Source organism: Crassostrea angulata, chromosome 2, assembly GCF_025612915.1.
Source record: "Crassostrea angulata isolate pt1a10 chromosome 2, ASM2561291v2, whole genome shotgun sequence".
Lineage (NCBI taxonomy): Eukaryota > Metazoa > Mollusca > Bivalvia > Ostreida > Ostreidae > Magallana > Magallana angulata.
The window spans coordinates 9,128,995-9,143,506 of NC_069112.1; the positions used below are offsets into that span (position 1 = coordinate 9,128,995).

Here is a 14,512-nt window from a genome sequence, read left to right on the forward strand (position 1 = left end):
AAGAATGAAACAATACGTATAAGAGATAAACTACACTAATTACAGCATTCTTCGTTTGTGTACCTTGGGGCCCCTAACCCTTTCAAAAGCACTGTTTTACAGGTTATGGTATGTAATTCAATACACATAGACATACCGGTATACATATATATAGTGAAATAACAAATAAAAATTCCAATCAGCGATGTGTAAAACAAAAACGTGCAAGTACACTTAACTAGATGAGATTTCACTGACTCTAATCCCCGCTTTTATATCGTGACGCACGTCACAACATAAAAGCAGAGGTTACGAGACTGGCAGTCAGAGGAATCTCGGGTTAGACTAAAAAGTGCAATTATTTTGAAAAGAAAAAGTCAACAGGACATAACCAATATTAAAACATACCTTTATAATCTCCCAAAGGAAAGTTGAGATGCATTTTCCACTATCGAAGTTTTGCAAGCCATGTTTCATATGAAAATGTGGACACTTTACTGTCAGCTGTTCGCAATCAAAACAAGGCGCGTGGACGTGGTGATCGTACGATATTTATTTCGATCAAAACAAACATGTTTGTGTTTGATATGCAGAGAACAAATTAACTTGTATAACTTGCATTTATGCAATTATGTTGTGAGTAAAATTATAATAAATAGGTGAATTGAAATATTTACAAACTCTTCATTCAATTATACATGTGTACGTGTTGTTCTATTATACAACAACTGTCTGACGAGCATGGCTTATATTGCACTTACGCTTATTTCAAGTCTCAGCAAAGTCTTTCTTAACTACCGTAATGACTTTCAATAGCTTTTCGCTGTTTAAATCGGGAACAGTGTGTTACTCCTGCTTCTTTTTTATTATGATTCAGATAAAAAAAAAGTCGCTATTTTCTAAACTGGTATCACATATTCAACGTACTTATCAATCAAATTAACGATATCATTTCAATGCCCACGCTGATTAACTTTAATTTTTTTCAAATTAGATTTCTGTTTTATGACCAGCAGGCAATTTTCGAATTCGTTTGGAACGAGTTATTTTGACGTTGAGCTTAAGACTATTTTCTGAACCAAAAAACGCGGAATCAAAATTTCCGGAAAAATCAATTTTTGAACCCTGATATCTCTGCAATGCGTCATCCGAGTTTAAAACGGATTTCAGTTTAGTATTAAGCATGAAAAACACTATAAATAGCATCAACTTTTTAAGTTAACACAAAAAATTGAAAATTTCGAAAATTTTGAAATACTCCCAGTTTGGACCGGAAGTGACGGAAGGTGAATTCCAGCCTTATGTCCCAATAAAAATGATCAATGTATGAACACAGAAAATTTTAAGTCTCTATCTTAAAGCGTTTTTGAAAAACGCCCTGGACAAAATCACTTTTTAAAAGTTTTAAAATTGACGTAACGTAAAAACGGAAGTGAGGCTGTAATGGAAACTTACACATCTTTAAGGGACGATCATGTCACGTAACCTCTGAAAGTTTCATTGAAATCGGTTGAAAACTTTTTAAGATATGAAGCTTCAAAAAAGTCAGAAAAATAAAGAAAAAGAATAATAATAATAATAATAACTAGAGCAAAGCTCGTTGCAAAGCAACGAGTGGGTCTTCCGTTAATATCAGAAGTAAAGCTGGAAGTTCCTGTATGAAGCAGAGCCCTTAAACCAATAACAAGAGTAACTAAAATAAAAAGATGAAAAAAATCGAATTATTCCTGGTACGACTTAACAAAATACGAATGATTTTACGTACGACTTAACAAAAACCTTTCTGATTTCAAGAACGACTTAACAAAAAAATCCGAATGTGTTCAAGTACGACTTAGCGATTATTTTTGGTACGAGTTAATTTTACTTTGAACATTACGCTATTTTTTAAACCAAAGACGCGGAATCAAAATTTCCGGAAAAATCAATTATTAACCCCCGATATCTCTGTAATGCATCGTCCGATTTTCAAACGGATTTCAGATTCGTGTTCAGCATAACAAACTCTATAAACCTCGTAAACATTTTAAATTAAAACGAAAAATTCGAAAATTCGAAAATTTTAAAACACTTCCGGTTTAGACCGGAAGTGACGGAAACTAATTTCCAGTCTTATGTCCAAATAAAAACGATCATTGCTTCAACACAGAAAATTCCAAGTCTTTATCTTGAACCGTTTTTGAAAAACGCCCTGGACAAAATTACTTTTTTTAAAATTTAAAAATTGACGTAACGTAAAAACGGAAGTGACGTTGTAGTTGAAAATTTTAAAACTTTGAGGCACAATAATGCTTCATAATCCCTGAAAGTTTCATGTAAATCTGTTGAAAACTTTTTGAGATATTAAGCTTTGAAAAAGTCAGAAAAATAAAGAAAAACTAGAGCAAAGCTCGTTGCAAAGCAACGAGTGGGTCTTCCGTTAATGTCGGAAGTAAAGCTGGAAGTTCCTGTAAGAAGCAGAGCTCTAAAACCAATAACAAGAGTAACTAAAATAAAAAGATTAAAAAATCGAATTATTCCTGGTACGACTTAACAAAATCCGAATGATTTTGAGTACGAATTAACAAAACCTTTCCGAATTCAAGAACGACTTAATTAAAAAAAATCCGAATGTGTTCAAGTACGACTTAACAATTATATTTGGTACGAGTTAATTTTACTTTGAACATTACACTATTTTTTAAACCAAGGACGCGGAATCAAAATTTTCGGAAAAATCAATTTTTAAACCCCGATATCTCTGTAATGCGTCGTTCGATTTTCAAACGGATTTCAGATTTGAATTCACCATGGCAAGTTCTATAAGATTGATGTATTGCCTTATTTTATTCAAAAAAATGAAAATTTCCAAAAATTGGAACTGCTTCCGGTTTTGAGCAAAATTGATGAAGAAATTTTTAAACCCCCCAGTACATTATAGAATTGATACATCTATCATCAGTAAAAATTTCAAAGCGATATCTTTAAAGTTAACGGAGATTTCTTCCGGACAAAATCACTTTTTTTAAAATTAAAAATGGCCGCCAAGTTTGAACGGAAGTGAGGTAAATGCTGAAACTTTAACATCTTTTAGGCACGGTAACTTTACAAAAGCTCTGAAAATTTCATTGAAATCGGATGAAAACCTTTTGAGATATAAAGCCGAGAAGAAGTCAGAAAAAAAATAAAAAATAAAATAATAATAAAAAGAAACCGAAGAAAAACAAGAGGGTCTTCCGTTGGAAACGGAAGACCCTAATAATAATAATGAAAAAGAAACAATAGAATAACAAGAGGGTCTTCCGTTGAAAACGGAAGACCCTAAAAAGAAACAATAGAATAACAAGAGGGTCTTCCGTTGGAAACGGAAGACCCTAATAATAATAGGGAAAAAGAAACCGAACGAAAACAATAAGGTCTTCCGTTGGAAGACCTTAATTACCGGTGACGTATTTACTGCATGTGACAATTGCAAATGACTTGTACATACAATTGAATGATGTGCCAGGCCGGGTATATTTGACATATTTACCCTTATACATATATTTAAATAATCAACCCCTATTTATGATCACCGGTACATTAATTAATTAGCCTTAAGATTTTACTCTTACATACATGTATCGTTAATTTGTAGACGTAACATCTTTGAAACCCAGAGCTAGGAAATAATACTTTGAAAATGAATTACAAATGTAAATTAACTTTTATTCACTAGACTTATCGTATACTCGTACATACTAAGATTCAACGCCTTTAGAAACCCTGACGTGCACCTGGGCACACGACACACCTGTTGTGTATATCTTGTATAATCTGTGTTAGTTCCAGGGGTTTTCTTAAGTTGGAAAAACAATAGACTTTAATTAGATATACACAAACATGCACCTGGGCACACGACACAACTGCTGTGTATATCTTGTATATTCTGTGTTAGTTCCAGGGGTTTTCTTAAGTTGGACAAACAATAGACTCTAATTAGATATACACAAACGAACAAAACTTTGTCTAGACAAACAAAGCAGTAATATCCTGCCCGATATAACAAAGGCAGTTGAGAGTCTTTTCATCTTTAACATGTATCTAGCAGATCTAGAGTTAGAAATAATGAAAATTGAAAAAAAAATACAAACCTTAAACCGATTAACAAATTAAATCATGCATTTTTGGTTCATTATCTTTATTTTGTTTAATAACCGGATGAACTGAGAGAGAGAGAGAGAGAGAGAGAGATTTTTTTCACCGATTAATTTATAATAGGAAACAAACATACTTTAATTAGTTTTATGCACATATTAACATACAGAGACTGCGCTCATACCTACAATAATTTTGAAACCCCCAAAAATTATAAAGAATTTTATATCGGCAATCTGTGTCCATCAGAGCGGTGCTGATGATAGCGATTTGTGTTTAATGGAGCGACGATTAAAACCGCCTGGAACACCCCCCCCCCCCTTCCTTGGAAATTATATTATCACTCGGATGACCCCCTTCCATCTCTATAAAAGAGCTTTTGCATTTAATATATGTTTTTATTGTGCAGCTTGATCAATATTGACTTAAAGGCCACTTAAAGACAGTGTAAAGGCAGTGTAAAGAGAGCGTAAATGCCACTTAAAGATGCTTAAAGGTGGCTTAAAGGTGGCTTAAAGGTAGCTTAAAGAAGTTTGGACATTAAGGACCTATAAGCACTTGCTTAAAGGTGACTTAAAGGCGGCTTAAAGGTTGTATAGCCTTTAAGCTCCTTTAAGTCACCTTTAAGCCACCTTTAAGGACTTGCTTAAAGATGGTTTTTCGCCCTGTGGTACCAATAAACATCCTAGGATGCTGACTATGTAAATGTTAATATACATAACACAACTTTAAGAAACATTATAGCTGGTGTTGGTTTATTATAATATTTCAAAAAAATCATCACATGTATCATCATCAAATATACTGATATAATATAAAGATGTCATCTACGTAAAAATAATATTATTGATAATTATGTATTTTTCTTGTAGTAATAACATTTTGATAATATTTCGGTATACCGCTAGACTCGCTGGTTGCCTTGTCACACACACGTCCTATGTCTTGACTCGCTAGCTTATTATAAGTAATTATATTAAAAAAAAATTAGCTAGATTTCGTGCTTCAAACCATAAATTACTGATTGAAACTGGTAGATGGAATGATATAGAATGAAGTAACAGGTTATGTAATTTATGTTAAAGAGACATCGGAGATGAATTGCACTATATTTTGTGTTGCATCGTGTTGAACAACGACAGAGAAAAGTGTATACCAAAATTTTATCTTTTTGAACCAAATATTGTTAAATTTAACATTTATTTTTCCTCAAGCTTATTAAGCAAGTTATGTAACTTTATCAGTATTATTAACGAGAAAGCTAAACCTCCTGGTTATGAATTCCTATGTATTTATCTACATAAAAAATGTACATTTATACTTCATATATCTTATGTACAGAACAATTATAATTTGTTTATTTTTTTTTCATTCTACTCGCGCACAAAATGTAATGTGTGTATGTTTGTAATATTCTCTATGTTGTTAACCACAACCAAAGAGAAAAAAACTGTTCAACAGAACGTTGACTATTCAGATGACTCAGAAGACAATAGCCACGGAGCTCATGTCACTATAGGTTAAATACATACAAATCATGCTCCGTGTGAAGTGTTGATTGCTTATAATAATGATGTAATCACTTGTGATTATACTAGTTTGGCAGAACTAATCTGAATTATTTTTCTTTCTGTGTACATGAACATATGTACATGTATAAGCCCCTGTCAATAGATGCTGTTCAGAGATTGAGAACGGTCAGGCAGTCGGATTTTGAGAGCGGCCAGTCAGTCAGATAGATTGAGATTTGACTTTGTAGACTCCGAAAGTTGCTTTGTAAAGTGTATAAGCATAGGCATCGGAACGGGGGGGGGGGGGGGGGGAGTAGTAAGACCCCCCCCCCCCCCATGGATTAGGTTTTTCATTATTTTTGGAATAAGGTTTCTTTTTTGTTCTGTCGTTTGTTGTTGTTTTTTGGCGTGTCAAGATTTCCGAGGATTATTTTACACCCCCCCCCCCTTCTCCTTTCAATTTGCTTTCGACGCCACTGATTCGATCACGCTTTAATAAATCATTGAGTAACTCTTAACCGGACTTATCATTTCTAAACTGGACAACAAACTAAACTAACTCATATGCTTACAAGACGCTGTGGGTATCGGCATGTATTCTGATGGATGGTGAGACGCTGCGGGAATCCGGGCGTGATTTGCATGGTGTTTTTCTAGTAAGGGGCTCGTGTAAATGGGAAACTGGAATGTACATACGATCGGCTGGAGGATAAAATTCCCCGGGCAAGGGCTCAGGATATTACAGCAAACCTGTGTTATTTTCTCCCCTTCCCCCACAAGTGTTGGAGAGAACCTAAGGTACTGGTGTAGGGTTCTGGGGAATGCCAATTATAACGGTGGTTATTAGCTGAGACTGTGGCTAAGCAATTACGACATTAGAACCTGAGTGAGTAAAACTTGGAATTGCAAATCAACTGCATTCATTGGTCTAGCATTATGCTCTCCCTGACCTACTTGCATAGACTAAATATACTTTTTAAATATACAGGTTGACTATATGAGGACTGGCATCCGTGTAGATCCGACGGGCATGGGATTACTGGGGGTGAATCCTGGGCAATAAGGGGGTCAAAGTCCTTCAAATTTGTCCGGCCTCTTAAATTCAGGTGGGCACATGTATCATCAGTACATCCCATGGTCTCTTAAAAAAGGGGTATTTTTGACAGTCAGTTTTTGCGACTCAGTGGAATGATTTATGTGTTTATTATGCACACTTACAAGTATTTTTGATAAAACTAGAAAACTGACCAGTCAGGAAGGGCCCCGCTATGACAATATCTCTCTCTCTCTTCCAATGAAAAATTTTGTTATGAAGTAAATTTTCTCAAAGCAATTATCACTTTATTGTATACAAATGCATTTGGTTGTTCAACTTCAAATAAAAAAAAAATATAGAGAAGTGAAAAAAACTTTGAATTCCATCCTCTTTATACTAACAATGATGAAAAATAAATGCCCGGCATAAGATGTAAAGAACTGCAATATATATAAGGTGGTAAAAAAAATATATGAAACTTATAAGTAGCAACTGTATTTTTTAATTTTCAAGATAATTCCTGAATGTCCAAAAACTCTAAATAGTAACCTTGTATCTGCATTAAACAGGGATAACCTCATGTCTTATAAAAAAAAACTAAATTAAATGTGTATTTAAAAACGATTTAAATAGGTGTTTTATAAAATGCAAGCCTTCAGTGAATGCAAATACATTGTATCACCCAGGGTGTTCATTAATCTTCATATGACAGATAGAGATAAGCCTCTAAATTTTCTGCAACAGGCAAGATAATTAATCCCAGGGGATTAATTGTTCTGCTCTCTCATCCTTTTCTTCTAAATTTACAATATGATTTTTTTTCAGAAATAACAGAATGGGGTTATAATATGATTACCTGTTAAAATTAACAGCATTAAGGCAGAAAAAATAAAATAAATAATTAAAAAATAAAATAGTGAAAAGGGATATCTTAATATATATCTTGATTTTAGAATTTAATAAAATTCCACAGGCAGTGCAGTAATTAATCTCAATGTGACAGATAAGATAAAGCTTAGGATTTTCTTCCTGTGGAAGGTTAATTAATCCCAAAGGACAAATATTGCACAGCTTTTCAAGAATACAATGGTAACATTCTCAGCAGTTATCTCTCTTTGCCCATTCATTCTTATGAAGTTATCTCTCCTTGCTCATTGTTAAGGAATCTACCCCACCACCCCAGCTCCAAACCAGAAGACATAGAGAACCAAACTTAGCATCAAAATATGTATTTCTGCCTACTGAACTACCAAATTTTAACTTGATTGGGCAACCGTAAAAAAAAATCCTTGCGGGGCCCTAATAAAATCAGTAATTTAAAAGTTAAAATCCAGTAATTTAAAAATTAAGTTATTTTTATTAAAGTGCTTTGATAGAGCTCATAAACTATGAGCATGCTGTAATTAAACAAAGAAAAAAGAAACTAAGCCACCAAAAATTCGATTGTATTATAAAGAAGTAGTGTTTGTTAAGTGTCAATTATTTTTAAGTTTAATTAACTTTAAAGAGAGAATAGTTTATTTTTTTCTTATTGTTTTTTTGTTTTTTGTTTTTTGTTTGCTAAGGATTAATAGAATCATTCATTATTACGAGTGTGGGATAGTGAAATTCCACCGAGGGGACAAGATTCACCGTCTAGGACGAGGTTCACTGTCTAGGACGAGGCTTTGCCGAGTCCTAGACCGTGAATCTTGGCCCCGAGGTGGAATTTCACTATCCCACACGAGTATATAATGAATGATTATTTTTCTTGCATTATATTAGCTTAAAAAATGATGTTTAACAACTTTCTGTTATGACGTTCAAAAGATTACTTTCGGTTTATCCCTCCGCGTGCTTCAAATAGTGCAAGTTAAATGAAAGCATACGACAGTTTTTTCAATTAAAATATGAAAAATTGTAATTAATTATGCAACACAATTACTTAATGGATAATCTCAATGCACTATGTAGCATTTCCCTACAGCAGACAACGTTTGTTTACGTTTTAAAACAGCGTAGTTATACACAGTGTAAGACAGAAAAATCTCACACTGCTGTCTCACACCGGACAAACCGATCTCACACCGGTGATAATGCGAGAAAAAATATTCTTTTAAAAAACAATTTCACTATTTATCACATTTCTAATAACTGAAAAAATAACTAAAATTGTAAATAATTCGTGTTTTGGTATACAGCTTGACACTGTAGGAATGAATATGTTAATGCATTCACTTACGGCATTTTTTAATGCAAAATACATGTTTCTTTACCAGGGCATTTGGTAAAATAAATGCTGTTGTTTTTATTTATATGTTAAACCATGCGAAGAAAACAAAAATAAAACTGACTAAATTCACTGTTTAGAACATACACTTTATTTGTACTTATCCCCTCTATATCCACTTTTTACAAAGTAGACAAAATCATTAATATGTATACGGTGTGACCGTTGGACCGAGCGCAGATTTAACACAGTACAGTTTGCACGTTTGATATGTGTACAACAATTTATTTGAAATGCACACAGTAGGGTCTAGCCAAAGTTAAACTAAACGTCGCATGCTCAGTATATACATTATGACGTCATGTCTCGTACGTAAAACGTACAAGTGAGCCGCGACGGATAGAAATCGACCTTATCTCCTGTTACGTCATAATGAGAAACACGAAGAAATAAAACATTACATTTTTAGCGTATTTGTTACGTATGTTGTAATGACATGTAAATACGTACGTGTGTGATTTCATTTATCCTTTAAAACACAACTTTTAAAAGAGCATATGTGGCTTAGAGACTTCAAACATGTCAATTGGTATATGCTACGTGTGGTTTTATTATTTCCCAGTATTGAGCCCCGTCTCCATGGTTGTATGTAAACAGACGCTAACGGAACACCGAATCCGACGTTAAATAAAATAGCAGAAAATACAAGACTATGAGCAGATGATTAACAGCGATAAAGAATTTTACATCTATTTCACATATTAGGTAAGTAGAATTACATATTCCATAGCATACATAACGATATTTTTCCTTTGTTTGTGTAATTTAGTCCAATGACGGAAAATAAACGCAGACTGCATGAACCTGTCGACGAACAATAAACATCTGTGAATGTGTACATTGGCGCATTTAGTTACTACAACACATAGACATGATAGGTTTTACGCTTTTCTGAATATTTCATGGGGAAAAAAGAATCAAATGTAATTGCTATTGGTCAGAAATAATATGCACCACATCTATTTATAGAATGTTCAACAAATACAAAACAATAAACAAAATAAACGAAATTAAAGGGAATGTTCACGATTTCTGGTGTTTATCAAGATTTAAAGTTTATTAGGATATATCTATAAATTACTGAAATATCAGTTGTTGAGTAATAATTGACATACAGAGCTAACATGCAGTGAGTTCTTTAACAGGCACGTAGCATCGCACAAAGTAATTTTTTTAAATTGTCATATAAAAAATTGAATTATCATGGAGCTGCCCCCCCCCCCTCCCCCCCCCCACACACACACGCGCTTTTTGGAGGACAAAACAATTTTACCTCTCTTAAAAATTAAGATGTATTATTTACTAGTAATAATTGTCATACTGTATAATATGTATGTTCATGCACATAAATATTTCATTTAAGACAACAACAAAAACAATTGATATCGATCTTCTGGTTTTTTGTTTTAATTTATCTGCCCATTTGTACATAAGTTATACCACGTAAGCTGTCAGTCCTCACGAAAATTTAACAAAAAAAATATTTTCTCTTCATAAACTTAGCTGGCGTTTTTCACTGTGATAAACATATGTAGAAGTAAGATTAGTTTTGTTTGCGTGAAATTTTTCGTCTTCGATCTTATGATGCATTCCCTACATTCCCTAGTGTTCTTCTCACTGGCGTCGGAAGCAAATTGAAAGTGGGGGGCAAGACTAATCCTCAGGAATATTGAGAAAAAAACCTAATTCCCAAAATTATGAAAACCCTAATCCGTAAGGAGGGGGGGGGGGGGTATACCTATAGTTCCACATAATTCTTTAACCCCCCTCCCCCCAAATCATGAAAATCCTAATCAGTGGCGGGAGGGGGGGGGGGGGGAAATGCCTATGACTATAACTTTTCAATCTTTCAAGGTAAAATTAGGAACAATTATATTTTTCCGGCGCGAAAAAGTGGGGTGGGGGGGGGGGGGGCTGAACCCTCTATAATCCTATGTGCCTAATGGTTAGGTCCAACTTTGCAAAAAAAGTGGGAGGCTAAGCCCCCCCCCCCCCCCCCCCCCCCCCGGTTTCGACGCCTATGCTTCTTATGAATACTTATATCATACCTATCTATGATAATTTAGTCCTTTAAAAACGTTTTCCTTCACAATTCAAAATTTATTAAAAACAATTATATAAAACCCGTAATTAACCGTTTATGGCCAAAAAAAATCCTGAATATCTAAATCAAAAGTTTTACATAACAGCATAGAGGTAATATCGCAGAAGATACAGGTACATGTTTGCGTTAAAATTCGACAGATACATAGCGTGTTTTATGAAAAGGATGAATATAGGTGACATTTTTTGTTTTTGTATATTTGTTTGTTTTACATGTAATATTACAATGTTTACCTTTGTCTATACCACTATGATAGTAAGACACTTTTACTAGGAGTTTTGATTAATGTTTCCCGTCTTGTTACAATTGTTCCCCAATCATTTCTGGGGTAAGTTTGATCTGCCCTTCCCAACTTTGCTTTGTTACGTACCACTGATTAACAACCCCCCCCCCCCCCAACCCGGTTCGGAAATTTCTGGATTCGCCCGTGTGTGAGAGCAACATATGTTTCTTGTACTCCTTTATAAAAATGTAAACTAGCTGATGCAGATTAGCCCTTTCCTTTAAAAAAAAAATCCAGTTTTAGAAATTTAAAGTAGTAAAAGTTGATATTTGAATAACATTTCTTCATATTAGAATGAAAAAAGAATGTGATTTTAATTCGTTCAGTTTTTATCACAAAATAACTTTCTTTATTCAGTGAACAGTATGGACACGATTCTCTCTGCGGATCTTGGATCCGGCGCCGATGATTTTGAAATGGAAGCTACGCAGTATTTTCATGAGTATGTTCCCCTCTCTGCAACACCGTCGGTATTAAGTCGCTCAGAGAATGACGATGCTGATACAGATGAAGTTGACGAAGATGATATAAGAAACAGAGTGGGTGAATACTGCACCGATCGGCCTACCGCGACAGTCTCAGACCAAAGCGAGGACACAAATGAGGAGATGGTGTACATAGAGCGGACGTTTGAAAGCGGATGCGGATGTACGGAGAAGTGTTTCCTTAAACTTGCCTCCTTCAAAGATCAGGCATATTCCTTGATTTTAAGACTTCGAGAATATACAAAAGGTGAACGAGACATATACATTTTGTCTAAACTTGAAGATCAGCTCATCACAAAGGACGTCGGCACAAGTGGAGGAAAAAGAGAACGGCAGGGATTTCACTACTGTTTTCAGGGAGTAGAAATCTGTGAAAGTGCATGGAGATCCTTGTTTGAACTGGGACGTTCAGAATTTAAAAATTTGAAAAGACAGTTTAAAGAAAATGGTGTATCCCCCCACGTTCATGGCTTAACAGGGAAAAAAATCAAATCAAGGTCATCAATTTTGTGTTGTAGAAGGTGCTGTTCTGTTTATAAAGAGATATGCAGATCAATTTGGATTGCCATTACCTGCTGCCCCAAGAGCCCGTGACGACACAGCTCCTGTACTGTTGCCATGCAGTAATAGTAAAGCGTCAATTCATGCGAAATATAAGGAGGCGTGCTTGGAAACTGGAAGTCCCTTAATGGAGATAACGACCTTCAAAGAGGCGTGGAACTCTTGTGTTCCTTACATACAGTTTATCAAACCAAAAACTGACTTGTGCAAGACCTGCCATGACCTAAGGGAAGACATAGCCGGTGCCTTTACAGAAGAAATCAAATTACAGTTGTACGGAAAAAGCTAGAGTTGAGCTACAGAATGTTGAGAGACCTCATGGAAAATATCTGCAGTCATGTTCCATGCCCTTCACTGAAGTTCATTACACGTTTGATTTTTTGCAGTATATCACTATACCCCATTCCTCACTGCATGTCGGCGCTCTCTTCTTCCTTCAACCTAAAAAGGTCCCAATTTTCGGCATCTGTGATGAGAACTTTTCCGTTCAGACAAACTACCTCATCATTGAGAGTGAAACGATAGGGGAAAACGGAGGCAAAACACACGGACCTAATGCAGTTTTAAGCATGGTACATCATTACTTAAATGCCAGCAGTTATGGAGAAATAGCGTGCCATTTTCATGCAGATAACTGTGTTGGACAGAATAAAAACAAAACGACACTGCATTATCTTGCGTGGCGCTGCTGTACTGGACGACATAAAGAAATCCAACTTCATTTCATGATTGCTGGTCACACGAAATGCCTTTGTGATTCCTGATTCGGCATGTTCAAAAAGACATTCCGCAGATCGGAGGAGAATGGCATCGACGAACTTGAAACAGTTGTGGAAAATTCCGCAAAATGCAACACCGTGGCACGATTTGGAGGAAATGGGAATGGGCTGCAGTGGTATGGATGGGATGTTTTCTTCAACACTCACTTCAAGCCTTTAAAGGGTATCGGAAAATTCCAGCACTTCCGATTTACTGCCGATGAGCCAGGTGTAGTGTTTGCCAAACACACGCTCGATTCCCCTGAAGTCCGGATCAACCTTTTTAAAGAGAGGGTAAACATGGATGAAGTTCTCCACGAATTTCCAGAGGTTATTGCTCCAGCTGGACTTTCAGCAGACAGAACACGCTATCTCTTCGAAGAGATTAGACCTTTCGTACATGTAAAAGCGCCGTACAAAGACTTGACGTGCCCTGCTCCTGACGAGGAATAACCAACTCCGTGGTTATTGTTAGATGCATTAACTTGTAAATACGTTTAAAACTCACATTTTAAACTTACTGCTATAAATCTAATGGTTATATACGATACTTTTTAATTATACTGAATGTTTCATTTATAACGTTGTGACGTCACAAAAGGCTCTCGAAACCCATTGAAACGGGAATCATTTTAATTAAATCATGTTGTTTAAAATGCAATATCTTTGTTATTTTTAAGATATCTCAATTCTGTTTTCAGATTTTTGTTACCTAGTGTCATAGCTATTGGAAAACAATTAAAGCTAAAAATCGTAATTTTTACCGATAAGGTCGATTTCTATCCCTCGCGGCTCAAGTTTTGTCTTCGAAAACAGCCGAAGGGAGATATTTGATTCCGACAAAATGTTATTTCTTCTTTCATTTAATTCATATCTCGACTACCGGTAATAAAAATTGAATACTTTATTCAGTATCTATAAAAAAGATCAGTTCCTTGATGTTAATGTTTTTATTTTCCATCTAATAATTTGATAAGATATACGTAGAACTAGTCGTATTTCTTGATTGAAGCACTATTTAAACTTATCTGTTTTTTACTTTAATTTTTTAAAATTTAAATTACCTTCAATTGTAACATTGGAAAGTTTTTAATCGAGTTTAGAAGCAATAAACATCGATTAGTGCCAGTCAATCAATGATCGAACTAATGATCGAAAAAACAAAATGGCGCCCAATATGGCGGCGCCCAGGGCTGGAAGAAATTATTTTAGCCCTTAGTACCCCTGAATCAACTCTTATTTTTCACTAATTTTCTTATATATACGTGTTACCATTAATCCTCGCTTCGCTGGGCAGGCGAAGCCCGCCCCTCGCTGCGCTCGGTATTAACCACTAAAAGTTGTAAAATGTCAGGACACATAAAGTCCTTCAGTCATATAAACATTCATGATGTGAAAATTTATCCTAAA

At 35.1% G+C, this 14,512-nt stretch overlaps 1 protein-coding gene and 1 pseudogene across 1 annotated transcript in view; one reads left to right on the plus strand and one right to left on the minus strand.

The window, feature by feature from the left end:
• Positions 1 to 14,512, minus strand: part of LOC128171326 (uncharacterized) — a 55,926-nt gene that overhangs the window by 40,287 nt on the left and 1,127 nt on the right. The gene's annotated exons all lie outside the window — the stretch shown is intronic.
• On the plus strand, positions 11,531 to 13,555 carry LOC128171327 (uncharacterized; annotated as a pseudogene).